Raw genomic sequence first — 15,581 nt, 5'->3', positions numbered from 1 at the left:
GTATTAAAGACTCAAATTCAAAGCCAAAAACTATAAAAACCCTAGAAGAAAATCTAGACAATATCATTCAGGACATAGGCATGGGCAAAGATTTCATGACAAAAACATCAAAAGCAATTGCAACAAAAGCAAAAATTGAGAAATGGATCTAATTAAAGAGCTTCTGCATAGTAAAACAAACTACCATTAACGTGAACAAACAACCTACAGAATGGGAGAAAAATTTTGCAATCTATTCATCTGACAAAGGTCTAATCAGAATCTACAAGGAACTTAAATTTACAAGAAAAAGGCCAGCTGCAGTGGCTCTCACTTATAAACCCACACTTTGGGAGGCCAAGGCAGGCGGATCACTTGAGGTCAGGAGACGGAGACCAGTCTGGCCAACATGGTGAAACACCAACTCTACCAGAAAAAAAGAAAGAAGGAAAAACAAAAAAACAAACAACCCCAACCCCATTAAAAAGTGGACAAAGGCCATAAACAAGACACTTCTCAAAAGAAGACATTTATGTGGCCAACAAACATATGAAAAAAAAGCTGAACATCACTGATCATTAGAGAAATGCAAATCAAAACCACATTGATATACCATCACATGCCAGTCAGAATGGCAATTATTATTAAAAAGTCAAGAAACAACAGGTGCTGGTGAGGCTGTGGAGAAATAACAATGCCTTTACACTGGTGGTGGGAATGTAAATTAGCTCAACCATTGTGGAAGACAGTGTGGTGATTCCTCAAAGACCCAGAACCAGAAATAGCATTTTACTCAGCAATCCCATTACTGGGAATATACCCAAAGGAATATGAGTCATTCTATTATAAAGATATGTGCACGCATATGTTCATTGCAGTACTGTTCACAATAGCAAAGACATGGAATCAACTCAAATGCCCATCAATGATAGATTAGATAAAGAAAATTTGGTACATATACACCATGGAATACTATGCAGCCATACAGAGGAATGAGGTCATCTCCTTTGCACGGACACAGATGGAGCTGGAAGCCATTATTCTTAGCAAACTAATGCAGAAACAGAAAACCAAACACCACATGTTGTCACTTATAAGTGGAAGCTGAACAATGATAACACATGGACATGGGGAGGGGAACAACACAGTGGAGTCTGTCAGGTGGGGTGACAGGGTGAAAAAAAGCAGGATAAATAGCTAATGCATGCTGGACCTAATGCTTAGGTGACAGGTTGATAGATGCAGCAAAGCACCACGGTATACGTTTACCTATGTAGCAAACCTGCACATCCTGCATGTGTATTCTGGAACTTTAAAATTAATTAAATTAAATTTTTAAAAAAAGATATGAGGACGATCAGCTGCAAATACATCTCTTTAAAAGGAAGAGCATGTGAATGACACAAATTTATTAAAATTTCATCTTGTTAAAATGGATATTAAAATATAAAGACATTTATATCAAAATAAAATTTCAAAACCAACTTTTATTACACAAAACATTATAGCATCCTAACAAACTGAAAAACTTGTGAAGAGTTTGAGATGCTTGATTAGAATTTATTTCCATGTAAGCAGATGTCATGACCTTCCCGAATGTCAGGTCTCCAGTTTGTACATCTTCTGGAAGGTGCAGGCAGAAGATAAAATTAGAAGGAAAAAAAGTGTCAACCCAATCAGATCTTTTTAAAGCAAGAAATAAAGATATATATTCCTTTATTATTTGGTCCCTAAAATAAGAGAAAACATTAAAGGAACTCTCTGTCTGTCCTCAAAGGAAATATCAGCCAGTCAATGCCCAACTTGGCAGTACTGATTTCAACATATATTTAAAATCTGCCGCTGACATTACCATTTTGGTCCAACTCCCAATCATCTCTGGATTATTATAACAATCTTAATTGGTTACCTTCTTACATCATAACACCTATTCTCAACACAGAGAATATGAGACATCCTATTCAACATAAGGCTGGTAACATCCTTTCTTTGCTCAAAATCCTTTGATGGTACCCCATCTGCCTCAGAACGAGTCTTGCAATGACCCCTCATGGCCTATGTGATCTGCTGTCCCCTCCTCCTCACCTTTTTCCATCTTCTATCACAAAAGTGGAAATCCATGGACTGTCTGTAACCAAGTTAGGAAAGAGATGACCACTCTAGGCAGAATTTATAAACTGAAACCAATAGGAGTAGCCTGAGACTCCACAGGACTCCTGCTGCTCCTAGGGCCAAACCAAAATAACTACCTCAGACTAGACTGAAAGATCATTCAATAAGTGGAAAAATCTGGAAGAAGAGTGGTCTGAGGGTTAAGGCCTAGAGTAAAGCCCTGTGGAAGCCGGTAAAAGAGAGAGCATCCTGAGAAATATTTTTATGCGATAAAATAAACACTCACTACCTTCCACTGAGGGCCACAGCTGAGCCAGGGCTTAGCTGTATTACACAGTTAATAAGCAGCAAGTCCCTGTCATTTGAGAATAATGGCACCACTGGTATATAATGAGAAAAAGGAGGGGCATGACTGAAATTTTACCATGAAAAATGAAACTAAAATTTTTGAAAATCATTTTGTTTTTCAAGACAAAATATAGGTTATAATAGCAGATAGAGTACAGATCAAATTTAAAGCACGAATCAAGTTTCTGTACTTGGGGTTATAGGACACATAACACAACTGACCCTCAAAAGCATCATTTTTACAAAGACATTCAAGGACTCCATGAATTTTCTTAAATATCTCTCTTAAGCCTTTTTCAATGAAGCACCTGAAGCATCTGAAGTCCATGTCAGATCTCTCTCCTATTGTTACGTTATCTGGTTCCTAGGACGCCTCACTTGGCAGTGGTTTTGCTTACAATTTAACTCCCTAATACTGTTTTAATTAACTTCCATTAAATTTGCATATTTTGTTAAGACTTGTGAGTTTTTGTAATCAAATGCAAATTTGATTGCATTGTTTTACATAGTGCTTTCTGAAATTTAGCCTGTAACCTTCAATGACCTGGCCCTAATGGGCAAGAATATGTATTATTCACGTTCAGCTGTGCACAATGTTTTACAAGAACCTCTGTCCATTATTTCATTAATTTGATCTTCACAACCTTAAGAAATCAGTTACATTATTCTTATGGTATAGACAGGGTACTAAAGTTTTGAAAGTTTAAGAAACTGGTATATAATACAAGCTTTGGTCTGTGTCAGTCCAGAGAGTGCATACGTTCTTTCTATTTAACATTTGTGTAGCAATTTATTTTGATTTAGCCTTTATAACAGCCATATGAGACACGTAGTGAAGCTGACATTCCTATTCCTATTTTACAGATGAGGAAATTGATATCCAGGGTGATCAAAAAAACTTCTTTGAGGTATCATCAATTAAGTTTTTTTGAACTTCAAAGAAATGAAATCAAAGTGAAACATTCATGAACGTCATAGGTTCATAAACTATAGTGTGTGTGTATAGTTTTTCCCCATGATACTGACCCTTCTTGTCTGAGCCAAGCACTTATAAACTTTTGTTGAATCGGACTGCCAAAGTCAGAACTTCCTGTACAGTTTTGGTAGACAGTAGTTTATAGTCCTGTGATTCTCAACAGAAGCAACTGGGGTGTTCCTTAAAACTGCAGATTTCTGGACCCCACTCTACACTGAACTGAATCAGAGTACCTGGAGGGCTACAGGATCTATAATCCAGTATTGAAACGTCTGAATTTCAATAGTTTTCCCAAATAATTTTTATTCACAGTAAATTTTGAGAACTACAATAAACGGCTCAATTTAGAGGGTGTCCAATAACATGTAATTACATGTAGGTGAAATTAAGCAATGTCCTCACAGACTTCAAAAGCACCTAAGGCAGGTTGATTAATCTATTAACCAGGGGCATTTACTGTTATAATTCATAAACAATAGTTTGATTAACATGGCATTACAGTTATATAAGAATAATTATCAACAGGGGAGAAGTTAGAACAAAAGAAGAATCTGGTCATACTGAAATGCTTACAATGTAGCAAATATTCAGTGTAAAATGGAGAAAGTTCTGAGATTTTTAAATAAAAAACTTGCTGACATTTTTAATCAATTCTGGTCATATAAGAGGTAAAAGTTCACATAAGATTGCTATTAGCATACATGTATAAGTGAAAATGATAAATGTGCTAAAAAGTTAAAGAATAAGAATCAATGTCTTGGAAACTAATGAATGTCAGGAGAGTTCGTGAATAGCATTAGGATCTCTTACACAGACCATCATCCCCTGAGTGGTTTTGGTCTAATGACAGATCTTGAGGCAATGCATGACTGGATTTCCCACCCAGCTTCCAAGAGTGTCCTTCTCAGTGTCTTCTCCTCTTTTCAAAGCATATAGGGTTCTAGTTTTTATGTGAACTAATATTATGTCCTCAAAAGACCATAAAATATTTTTTGAAAGCTGAGGAATTATTCTTATGATTTTGATCTAGTCTTCTTTCTGCACAAACAAAAATACTACCATTCGTTTTTGGCACTCATTTTTATGGTGGTTTTCACATCTGAATGTCACTTTATTTTTTAGATAACTTATTTAATCGGTGTTTAGTTATATATATATCCAACATTCCCAATCTAATTCTCACACTTTTTATTAGGACTAGTTAATTGCTTAAGGAAGTTCCACCAAAAACACTTAAAAGCTCTAGCTGTAGTTCTGTAAAGGGGTTAAGATGAGTAAATCTAATTGTTATTTAAGTAAAAAGGAATGACGAGAAGTGGACAAAATGAGGCTACTGCCTTAATAACTATGCTGTAATTTAGATCCTACTTATCTAGCAAAAAAAAACTCCAATTATAGGAAAAACAATCCCTAGGAATAAAAACAGACACGATCCAAGATGATACACACAGCTCCTTGTCTCAGAATGCAAACAAATGATTTTGCTTCTAAAATGTTTTACAAAATTTAAACTCACAAATAGCTTCATTATATTTTATTTCAGTTTAATTTATAATGAATGTCTCAGTTAGTAATATATTTTTTCAAATAAAAACCATATTGAGATTTTTAAAAATAGTATATTCAAAAAACTCTCAAACTCTGGAAGCTGTCAGTGATAGCGAACTCTAAAAAGTATGCCTGTGAGAACACTTGACATCTACAGATAAAAAGAAACTTGAAACCATAAGGTTGGAAACCACTTTTTCCCTAAACATTGTATTCCTTGTTCATCTAATGTCATGATCATCTTCCTAACATACTCAAAAGATATGTCTCTGATTTCAGTGAGAGGATATGAAAATATTGTACCTTCTCTCAGTATTAAAACTACAGCAACAAAACATTCTTATCTGACTTAAATTGTTCTATTTTCACAAGTCAAGTTCTATTAAAAATTAGGTGGACCAAAGAAAAATGACTGAAAAGCTAAATTTATTATTCCATAAAACCCTATAAGCTTCTGATTTTTCAGTTCAACTTGACTCTGAAATTAGGCTACCAAATTTCTAGATCATTCCACATGATGGAACTAGCACTGCGGTTGGATGACATTTTTAAAAAGTCAATTTCACAATGTCATCTCTGGAAGCAACCATCTCAAACTTTGTTTCGTAATTGATCACAATTAAAAGCTAAAGAGATGGCATTTGCCTTACATGAGACTTTTCACAAAACACAGCTATTCAGTAAGGACCTCCAACAAGAATGCAGACCACTGGAGTGTAAAAAAGGTGATAGCCGAAGAGCACCTGTCAGACCCCTGTGGGATTGAATGGAAGAAAATAAAGACAGAGTTTGTTCTCTCTCAACGTATTAGTTGAATGTGAAATACACTTGATATTTTATTTTTCTAAAAGATGAACCCTAATTTCAGAAATCTTTCAAAGTTTTATAGTACAATGATCTTGGTGGTAGCTTTGGTTATTTTCAGTTGAGAGTGAACTAAAAATAGTTATCTAGGACTCATGCTGAACATGGGATTTCCTACCAGTAAGGGCACAGCCCCTTACGTAACATATGCAAGAAAATATTTTTTTAAGTAACCAAAATGTAAACATCATGTTAAAAATGAAAATGTATAGGTTTGTTGATAGTCTATTTCTTCTCTTCTTTCCATAGAAATTTCCTTAAATCAATTAAGTCACCACCTCAATCTCAGGAGAATGGGGAGATAAATATTTCAAGTTAAAAGTCTCTTATAGGCCGGGCGCGGTGGCTCAAGCCTGTAATCCCAGCACTTTGGGAGGCCGAGATGGGCGGATCACGAGGTCAGGAGATCGAGACCAGCCTGGCTAACACGGTGAAACCCCGTCTCTACCAAAAAATACAAAAAAAAAACTAGCCGGGCGAGGTGGCGGGCGCCTGTAGTCCCAGCTACTCGGGAGGCTGAGGCAGGAGAATGGCGTAGACCCGGGAGGCGGAGCTTGCAGTGAGCTGAGATCCGGCCACTGCACTCCAGCCTGGGTGACAGAGCAAGACTCCGTCTCAAAAAAAAAAAAAAAAAGTCTCTTACTTCTTTTTCATCCATTTTTCCTACCATCCAGCCAGCACTTACAATAAGCAAGACACTGGGCCAGAATTTTCTAAATGAAATGCTGATGGTTGAGAAAAGGAAGCTACAAAAATTTGATTCCTTTTATAATAAAAATTGTCTTAATCTGAATCTGACTTCCTTAGTTCCTGAGACTAGAAAGCAAATTCTCAATACAGCATAAGCGGTTCAGCAGGCTCTCTCTCTTCCAAACTTCCTGAGGGACTGCTGCTGAGGCTGGACCCCGAAATAATAACTCCCAAACAAGGGGATGTTTCATACCACGAGGACAAACACTGCTTGCTAAGGAGCATTTCTGAAGTGGATCTCTAAAATACGATAAAAAATAAAAACTCTTTCATTTATTTGTGTCCATGCCAGCTTAAAAATGGGCTAAGGATGCTGATTCCACATAGCAGTATAGCAGTTGCCACAAAATTAAACATTCCCCACTGAATAATATCTCTATGACTTCAAACTTCCATTAGGTCTCTTTAAGTGGTTTATACCTGGAGAGAAGGAAACACTTGCCACAGACATAGCATAAATATTCAGTTATTTAAACTTACTTCACAAGATGGAAAATTTTTACTAAAATCCTATTAAACCAAAACCACAAGATTCTTGCATAAACTTATTTCAATATTCTAACAGGGTACTGGGAGAGACAGAATGGCATTCCTTAAAATTTGAAACACATTCTGAGGGAGAATAATCTATTAGGTAAAAAGAAAATGAAATAAAAATAAAATGTGTATGTAGATAGTGATGGAGAACAGAAAAAGACTGACCAAAAAAAAAAAAAAAAAAAAAAAAAAAGGGTACCGGAACATCCTCTATATTAATTTAAATCAACTTCAAAATTGACCAGAGCTAACAGTAACTAGTTACATTCAAGTATAAACTCTTTCAAGCAACAGATGTGTGTTACAATGATATTTCATTCTTCAGCTAGCTTCTTCAAGAAGTCTAAATTAAGTCAACTTTACCAGAAGTGAGCCAGTGTCCACATTATTTCATTTTATCCAAATGTGCTTCTTTGTATACCATGATTCTATTGCCTTTTGATCTTTTTAGAATTCCTAGTAAGTGAAAATCTATGTACCTATGATAAAAATCTATCTATACTTAATCTGCGTGTAAAAATAAATAATATACCTTGTCCCAAGCACTGAGAGTATCACACACAGATATAAACATTATACACAAAATAAATGTCTTTTAAAAAGTTAATCTATTAAAGTAAAATGCCATATATAATTTTCTCTTTATTTCTTGATGTAGCTTTGGAATTATGGCTACTGTTAATGAATTCATAGAGTCAGGAAAGGTGATGGAGAGGACATGACATTAAACATTTCCACACTTTTTCATCTGAAATCAGTTTGAAATTGCAAACCAGAGAGAACTCAGAAAATGGCTCCAAAAGTCACCTAATCTCAATTCCTAGTTTAAAACTTCCACGCTATCAAAATCTCCAATCCACTCTATACACAAAATGAACCATTTTCATTATGTTTCCATGAAAGTGGTATTTATATAAGCAATACTGAAAAGTCATCAGCCCTTTACAGACACTGTTACAATTTTCATCCATTAAAGCGACCAGCAGGTTTGTGACTTTTAGTTTCCTAAATTACCAAGATAATGACCTGCACTACAAACATAAGCACTTTCATTTCTAAAGAGACATTAGATAACCCAATTATAGACTAATCATCATGAACATGTGTTGTGTTTACAGTGTATCCATAAGCAATGCCCGTTACATACCAAACTCCTAAAGGCAAATTCATAATTAACTGGAAATATTGATACTGTGTTATAAATCAGGTTAACATAAATGTCTTTTATTAAGGAACTCTGCTAAATCTCCCTCTCCAACGAAAATAATCATATTTTAAAATAAACGCAATAATGAGAAATGAAGAAAAAAGGGGAGATAGACTTGGCAACTATTAGAGTGGTCCAAAACTGAGCTATCAAGATTACAGATATAATTGCAAAGACTGTACATTGTTATTAAATCTACAAAGATTTTTCATTATAACTGAAGAGGTGACATCAGTATCTCAAATATTACAAATCTTTAAAAATACAGAGCTGCACTGCCCAATATGGCAGCCATTAGCCCCCTGTGTCTATTTAATACTTGAAATGGGGCTAGGCCAAACTGAAATGTGCTTTAAGTGTAAAACACACACAAGATATTTAGACTCACAAAGAAAGAGAGTGCAAAATATTTCTTTTTTTTTAATACTGATTACATCTTGACATGCTATGCTGGGTTAAATAAAGCATATTATTATAATTCATTTCACCCATTTCTTGGGTGTGTATGGCCTCTAGAAAATGTAAAATCAAATGTATGGCTTGTGTTGCATCTCTATTGGACAGTGCTTATCTATAATGTTTATAGGACTGTTTTCATCAAAGCCACTGGGTGACACTGTTTCTTCACTAAATTGATACAACCAAAGCAATTTTCTGCCAGAGGAAAACCACACACGCACACACACAAATCATAAATGCACATACAGGTACACACACGCACATGTACATACACACACCTCAGCAAACAACATGTGCCCCTTATAATCAGTCATCTTCTCAGGATGAAAGAACATGAGTACCCTTAAAGTAATGTTATTACTATTGCTAGCAAGACTGGCTATCCTTGAAAGCTTTAATAATCATTCACAGATTCCTAAATAAGAAATGACAGCTCTAATCAGATAAAAAACACAGACATTGCTTAGTTGGTGACTCTTCTCAAATAGCTTTCCATCTTCGAAATGGTAATGTTCTTCATGACCTCCTCTGATATTATACCCTATTTACTTATATTTTAATGAAATTCTAAGGAAACACTGCAAAATAACAGGTGAAAAAATTACCAGCTGTTTTTGCTAATGGAGAAATGCCTTACCGATTTGCAGATTATGTTTTGCCTGCAATTTTGAAATCCTGAACATACAAAAATCAACGTATTGAAAATCTAAAATAAAACTATTCAATATTTCAGCCACTGCTAAATATTTTTGTTTGATAAGACTCCACAAAGTTAGACTTTTCAGCACAACTGATATTTATTTATGCGACAAAGTCAAGAATAATTCATTCCATTGGCTACCTGGTATTATCTGATTACCAGAAAATTCATTGTAAGGGCTGAACAAGTTTTGTGTTATTTACACATCTGACACTCAATCTGATGACTCAATCTTATAATACTGAATGAGAATTTAGAGTTGGCTCCATGTGAAAAATGACAAATAATACCAAGGCTTAAAGTTACCAGCCTGACTCCTTTCCTACTCTGTTTCCCCAGTAGCATAGTCAAGTCAAAGAGGAAATGGACAAAAGCCATCTTGCCTTGGGCTATCTTCACACATTTAGCTAACTCTCAGTTTCCTTCTCTCTAAAATCAGAATAATTCTCGTCTACTAATTACAGCCTTTTCAGAATTAAGCATTTAAAATATCAGTGCAACCAGCTGTTTACAGTCATAAACTAACTCGACATTAATACAATCAGTGCACTATTTTGAAGTGTAACATGTCCTAAATCTAACAATATTTTACCTTTGTTTCAGAGCAGACTGTAGAGGTACACCAAACTAATTTCCATTTTCCAAAATATTCTCCATGTCTTCAAAATGTAAAGTTGCTTAAAATCTAAACCGTTGATGTTTAACCATGTATGTGTTGAGGACCTTCTGAAAACCTATGACACTAAGACTTTTTGCTCGTAAGAATGAACAAATGAAGTTTTGCATATAATTTCAGAGCAGAGGTGAATGAATCCTGGAGCCAGGTTAAAAACCTGCTCTAAGTTATTATATGCATTTCTCCATTATCTAAGATTTCACTGTGACTTCCCTTTTTCTTATGTTCATGTCTCATTACTCTCACTAGGCTGTAAACTTTGGAGAGACAATGCTGTGCCACATCTCTCTGTGTATTATTTGTATCATTTTTAGCACGAGGACTAATGCACAGATAAAATGTGTTGATTTGAGACCTGGTAGGTTGATTGATCAAAGGCCTTCATGGATAATGGGTAACATTAGCTACAGGTAGGATCTTCTTTTAAAACACTGGTATACATTCACAATGAACAGGTATGGCCAACTAATATTTTTTACAATTGTTATACAACACATCTTCCTCTAAACTACAACTCAGGTGCATCTGTTAGACTTTTTTTCAGTAATGAAATCTGTATATTTTATATCAATAACAGCACAAACATACATTCGCAGTTCAGAGTTAAAACAATTCCACAGTAGCCTTACTAAAAAAAAAAAAAAAAAAAAAAAAATCCTTTAATAAAAAAATACTATCGTGAAACTATATATAGGTAATTACCAAAAGGATTCAAGTTTCTATATAAAGGAATTATCTTCATTTGAACACTAATGGAACACACCTTTAGGTACAAGAATAGGAGACTGAACTTTCTGAGGGTCTTTAGAATTATTTCACAGAGGTTCATTAAACACATGAATGCAGAATATAAGCATACAATTTTTTAATCTCAATTTGAGGGGTTTTTTTTAGAAGACATAAACACCACACAGAAATGGAGCAGGAAGACTCCAATGAAGAGGAGACACATGGCAGCCAAGTAAACAATTCACCATAAACCTGTAGGGTTATGCATCACTTCCGGGAGCATAAGACATTTCGCCATCAGCCAATGCAAAAGCATGATACAATAGCTGCATTGATTATCTTCACACATCCAGGACAGTACAACTCACAACAATAACTCTTTCTCAAAAATACAACTCCCATCCTAATCCCAAAATAAACTGTTTCTTTTGATAGATAAAATAACACACGTTTTCAATGAAGTCGACATTGACTCTACTGGGCTGACTGACACAAACCGTATTAATGGAAAAATCTCAAAATATATAGGCATACTTCTAATTTTGAGGTTTATAAACATCCTACCTTGACAGAATGAGAACTTGCTTAGAACAGAAGTAAAATTGAATTTGTAAAGCCTTTATTCAACTAGCACTCTGAAGAGATTATTTCTCAGAGCTGAATTTCCTAATAGACTACAACAAATTCACAAAAATGTCACTGCAGATAGAATGTTTTTTCATGCCAGTGTCACTCACCCTTGCCTGCCTGCACCCCCTCCCCCAAGGCTTTTCAAAATGTATTTCATACACAGAGTCACTGTTCTGGTTGTTTATTTAATTAACATGACAGCCCAGCATACACAGCATTTCTTTCAGTTCTACAGTTTTAACTTTTTACACTTTCGACTCAATGCAGAAAGAGTAAAATTACTGTGTTCACTCCTTCCAGCCTCTGTAAATTTATATAGATTCACTGACTATTTATGTCACTTAAAAAAGTTTTTCAGTATGCTTTAAATATCTGTATTCACAAAGTAAAATCACAATTTTTGTCCCCCACACACAAAAAAAATTCTTTTCCTTCACCTTTCCCGAGGGATAAGGAAATCTTGTTTTCCCTTTTCAGTATTTTGAGAAATTAACATTAATTAATTTTAATTGTCACCAAGTCAAAAGTAATCAGCATTGCTCGTTGAATCACCATAAACTGAGTAACACTACTGAAATGCAGAAGTTACAATTTAATTAAAAGTCCATGATTATTTCTGAAACTTACTCAATTTGAGCAATATGTTTATATTGAAAGGCATTTAGGAATTTAAACAATGTATTCTACATTTTGAGAATAAGCAAGTTTTTTTGTCAACGAATAACAATGCCTCCCATCCAGTGCCTACCATCAAACACCATACCCATTTCTCCTATTTTTGCTTTGCTGTTGTTTGCTTTCTCTCCTAAAAGTATGTTTCTCACATCAGTGATGAAAAACTTGACTCTTCTTTTAATAACTAAGATCAAAATGGATGATGTTGTATCCATCACAAAAAATGTCATCATTAAGCGGTACAGACGCATTAATGTAACAGTCATATGCCTTTGTGTTTATCTGAAACCACAGGTAAAAATATAAAATTTTTCTTAATAGGTAACTAAAATAAAATTGCATTGGTTTGAAATCTTTCAGAAGTGAATGTGTAAGGTGGTCTCAGTAATTAGAGAGGAATGAGCAGCCAATTATAATTCTTTATTTATAAAGAGAATGGAGAGACACCCCTTCAAATACAATTTCCAAAAGCAAAAAATTGCAAAATTAAAATTTTACAATGAAAAATAACATACTAATCATGCGTAATATCTAACAGTCCAAGAAATTCTAGGTACCTCTGTATATTCCCATGTTTAGGGCCGAGGGCACAGTGGTACTTTGAGAGAGACATATCTGCTCCGGGATGCGAACGTCCACTTAGAAAAGATGCACCCACCTTAACAGACACTTGCCTTCTTAACACGGGCAACCAAAAAAGTAGTTTGACACACTCATCTACAAAATCAGCCTCAGTATTGTAGACACTGGGTTGGCAGGGCTAAACTAAAAGCCAAACAAACTTTATAGTTCTTTAAGCTTTAAAGAACTATAAACTTTGTTCTTTCCTGAGAATAAAGATATTCCCACTTGCATTCACAGACACCAGGGCTATAGATTTATGGTTCTTGAAAGGAAAAAAGGGAGGGAGAGAGAAAAATGTATCTGTCAGTTGGTTTCTCTTATGAGAATTTTATCATATATTCTCTTTGCACTTTTAGAACTGAGGGTCACTGAAGAGGGATAGTTCATAAGTTAACTAGCCACTGCCATTCATACAGAGAAGAAAATGATGAAATTCTCTCACCGGTAAGCCTCACAATGAGCAAAGTGCAAATAAATTCTCAAGAGGACTCTGACAGACTGTGCTTTTAAGTTCTTAAATGACTATTTAAAGTTCACTTGTTGCCTATGAGAATTGTCTTGAGTTGAAAGTAAACATTCCTTCAGAAAAAAGACAGATGATATTCAGGGGAGTGTTATATACTTATTTTATAATTATTTTGATGTTTGACTTCACAAAGTATGCAAATGACAGTGGTACACTTTGCACCCTTAATCAGAAGTTTGTTTCCTTATGATAAAACAGATAAGCCATTTACTATGTAAGCTCCTGAACTTTTCACACAGTAAGGTTAACGTATATGAGATACTGTCCTATCTTATAAAATAGTACACTGTGTTAGTTTCCACCCACTCCCCACAATTATGCTCAGCAACAACTTTTAATGGGTCATATATATAAAAACTAGCCTTCAGTGACACGCACACACTCACCCATGCCCTCATTAAAACTTCAAGTATCTCAATTTCTGCTAAATGTATTCTTGTTTTTCCATCAAGCGTAAGACATAAAGTTTCTCACTTTAGAATAATCTTCATTAACACAGCCTTTAAAAAAAATAGTGACCAAAGAAAATTACAGAAGTAGATTGCAATTACATTTTCCAACAGCATTAATCAGCAAAACATTAAATATGCAATGCTTACTTTGATAACTGCAGATAATTCAAATTCTCCATTTATCAATTTAAACCAGAGAAAACCAATAAAAATTTGTGGGTTAATGAACGCCACTGGTTAATTTACCTAACCACCTTCTTATCTTCTATCCACCCTTAATTTCTTAACTTATAAATGTTAATATAAAATTAAAAAATATTCCACAGGGTGAATGATACCAATTTGGAATCAAGTTGCGATTAAATCCCAGATTTTCCTTAGACATTATGGTTGTGAAGTTTGCAATAGTCACATCATATTGCCCTATAAGTTAATGAATAGTGTATTCTGAACATACTTAAAGCTGTGATATTTTCGTTTAAAAGACATTCTGTTCTATAACTGTGAAAAGAAATCAAAATGGTTAGTTTACCCTCAAATAGATAACTTACTTTACTGTAACAATTTCCAAATTTTTACCAAAACTATCAGTCAGTGGCCTGCTTTCTCCTCCACTCTTAGAGTAAGCTTAAACACAAGAAGCATTTGTTTTATCTAAACGAAAAGCAAATAACTACATTTGTTTTAAAATAAACAGACTATGATGCTGTCATCTACTCTGTTAAATAATGTCAAACAGCCATAGGTCTGTGTAATCAACTCCATTTCAGAAACAAACTAGCCACCCACACCATATGGTGACTGCTATTTCTTAGAAATACCCAAATGATTATCCACAGAATAACCTTAAAAGAAAAAGCTTACTTTATCTTAGGATATTCTCTTGCTCCCTAAAGTTGTCCTAATAGTACCACAGGTAGGCATTAATTTAAAGGGAAAAGTGTAAATTTCCACTTGCTGTGTCTAACCAGCTCCTCCTCCCCATCAAGTGTCAAATCCACTTCAGACAGAGGTGAACAAATCTGCTTCAACTAGAGAAGCATATACTTCAGTATGCTTTTTTAGACACAGTATGCATTTAAAATTGGGATTTGTTTTTTTATCCCCTTTAGAGCAACTGTTCTATACTTTTAAGTCATTTAATGATAATAAGGAGACTCATCCCCAAAAGTGACTAAAGTTTTATTTACAACTTTATAATCCCAGGTTCCTCCTCCTCCCACGTTGTAGGAAGATATACATCTCCAGCAATCTTAGAAATGGCCTCCCAAATTAGTATTTCCTGTAAAATCTACATAAATCCATTTGAATTTACAAATATCCACTTAAGTATGCACATACTAAAGGAACTGTTTTGTTTTTAGTTGACACTAAAGCGCAGTTGACAATTTTGAACAATTCCAAAGTTCAGACATATTATTCCCCAAGTTGAAGTTTGTGATACAAAACACACTAGCATGGAATAATGCATGCCCCTAAATTATATTTAAAAACAAACTGGGTACTATCAGCTGCAGCCTCTCCAAAGAAAACTCACTGCAAAACCAGAAAATGTGTATCAATTCCTCGCCTTCAAGCATAGCTTGCTTTGCTCTGGAATCCTTTTACTGGTTTTCATAAATGTTTAGTATCATTTCATTAAAAAGACATTTTACTTTTTAAAAAGTAGAAATCTAGTGAAATCTGTGTGTTAAAAAAATCACTCATTGCTAAAAGAGTAAACTTAATTCTAAAATTTCTGCTAAGGAAGGAAAGCGTAAGAGTACCGAAAAGAGTAGGCAAGCCATAC

At 34.6% G+C, this 15,581-nt stretch overlaps 1 protein-coding gene across 1 annotated transcript in view; it reads right to left on the bottom strand.

Moving 5' to 3' along the window:
• Positions 1-15,581, bottom strand: part of PDE3A (phosphodiesterase 3A) — a 314,907-nt gene that overhangs the window by 297,806 nt on the left and 1,520 nt on the right. The window lies entirely within an intron of this gene.

This window comes from Macaca thibetana, chromosome 11 (assembly GCF_024542745.1).
Source record: "Macaca thibetana thibetana isolate TM-01 chromosome 11, ASM2454274v1, whole genome shotgun sequence".
NCBI classification, from domain to species: Eukaryota; Metazoa; Chordata; class Mammalia; order Primates; family Cercopithecidae; genus Macaca; species Macaca thibetana.
This window is presented reverse-complemented; position numbering and strand designations above follow the sequence as displayed.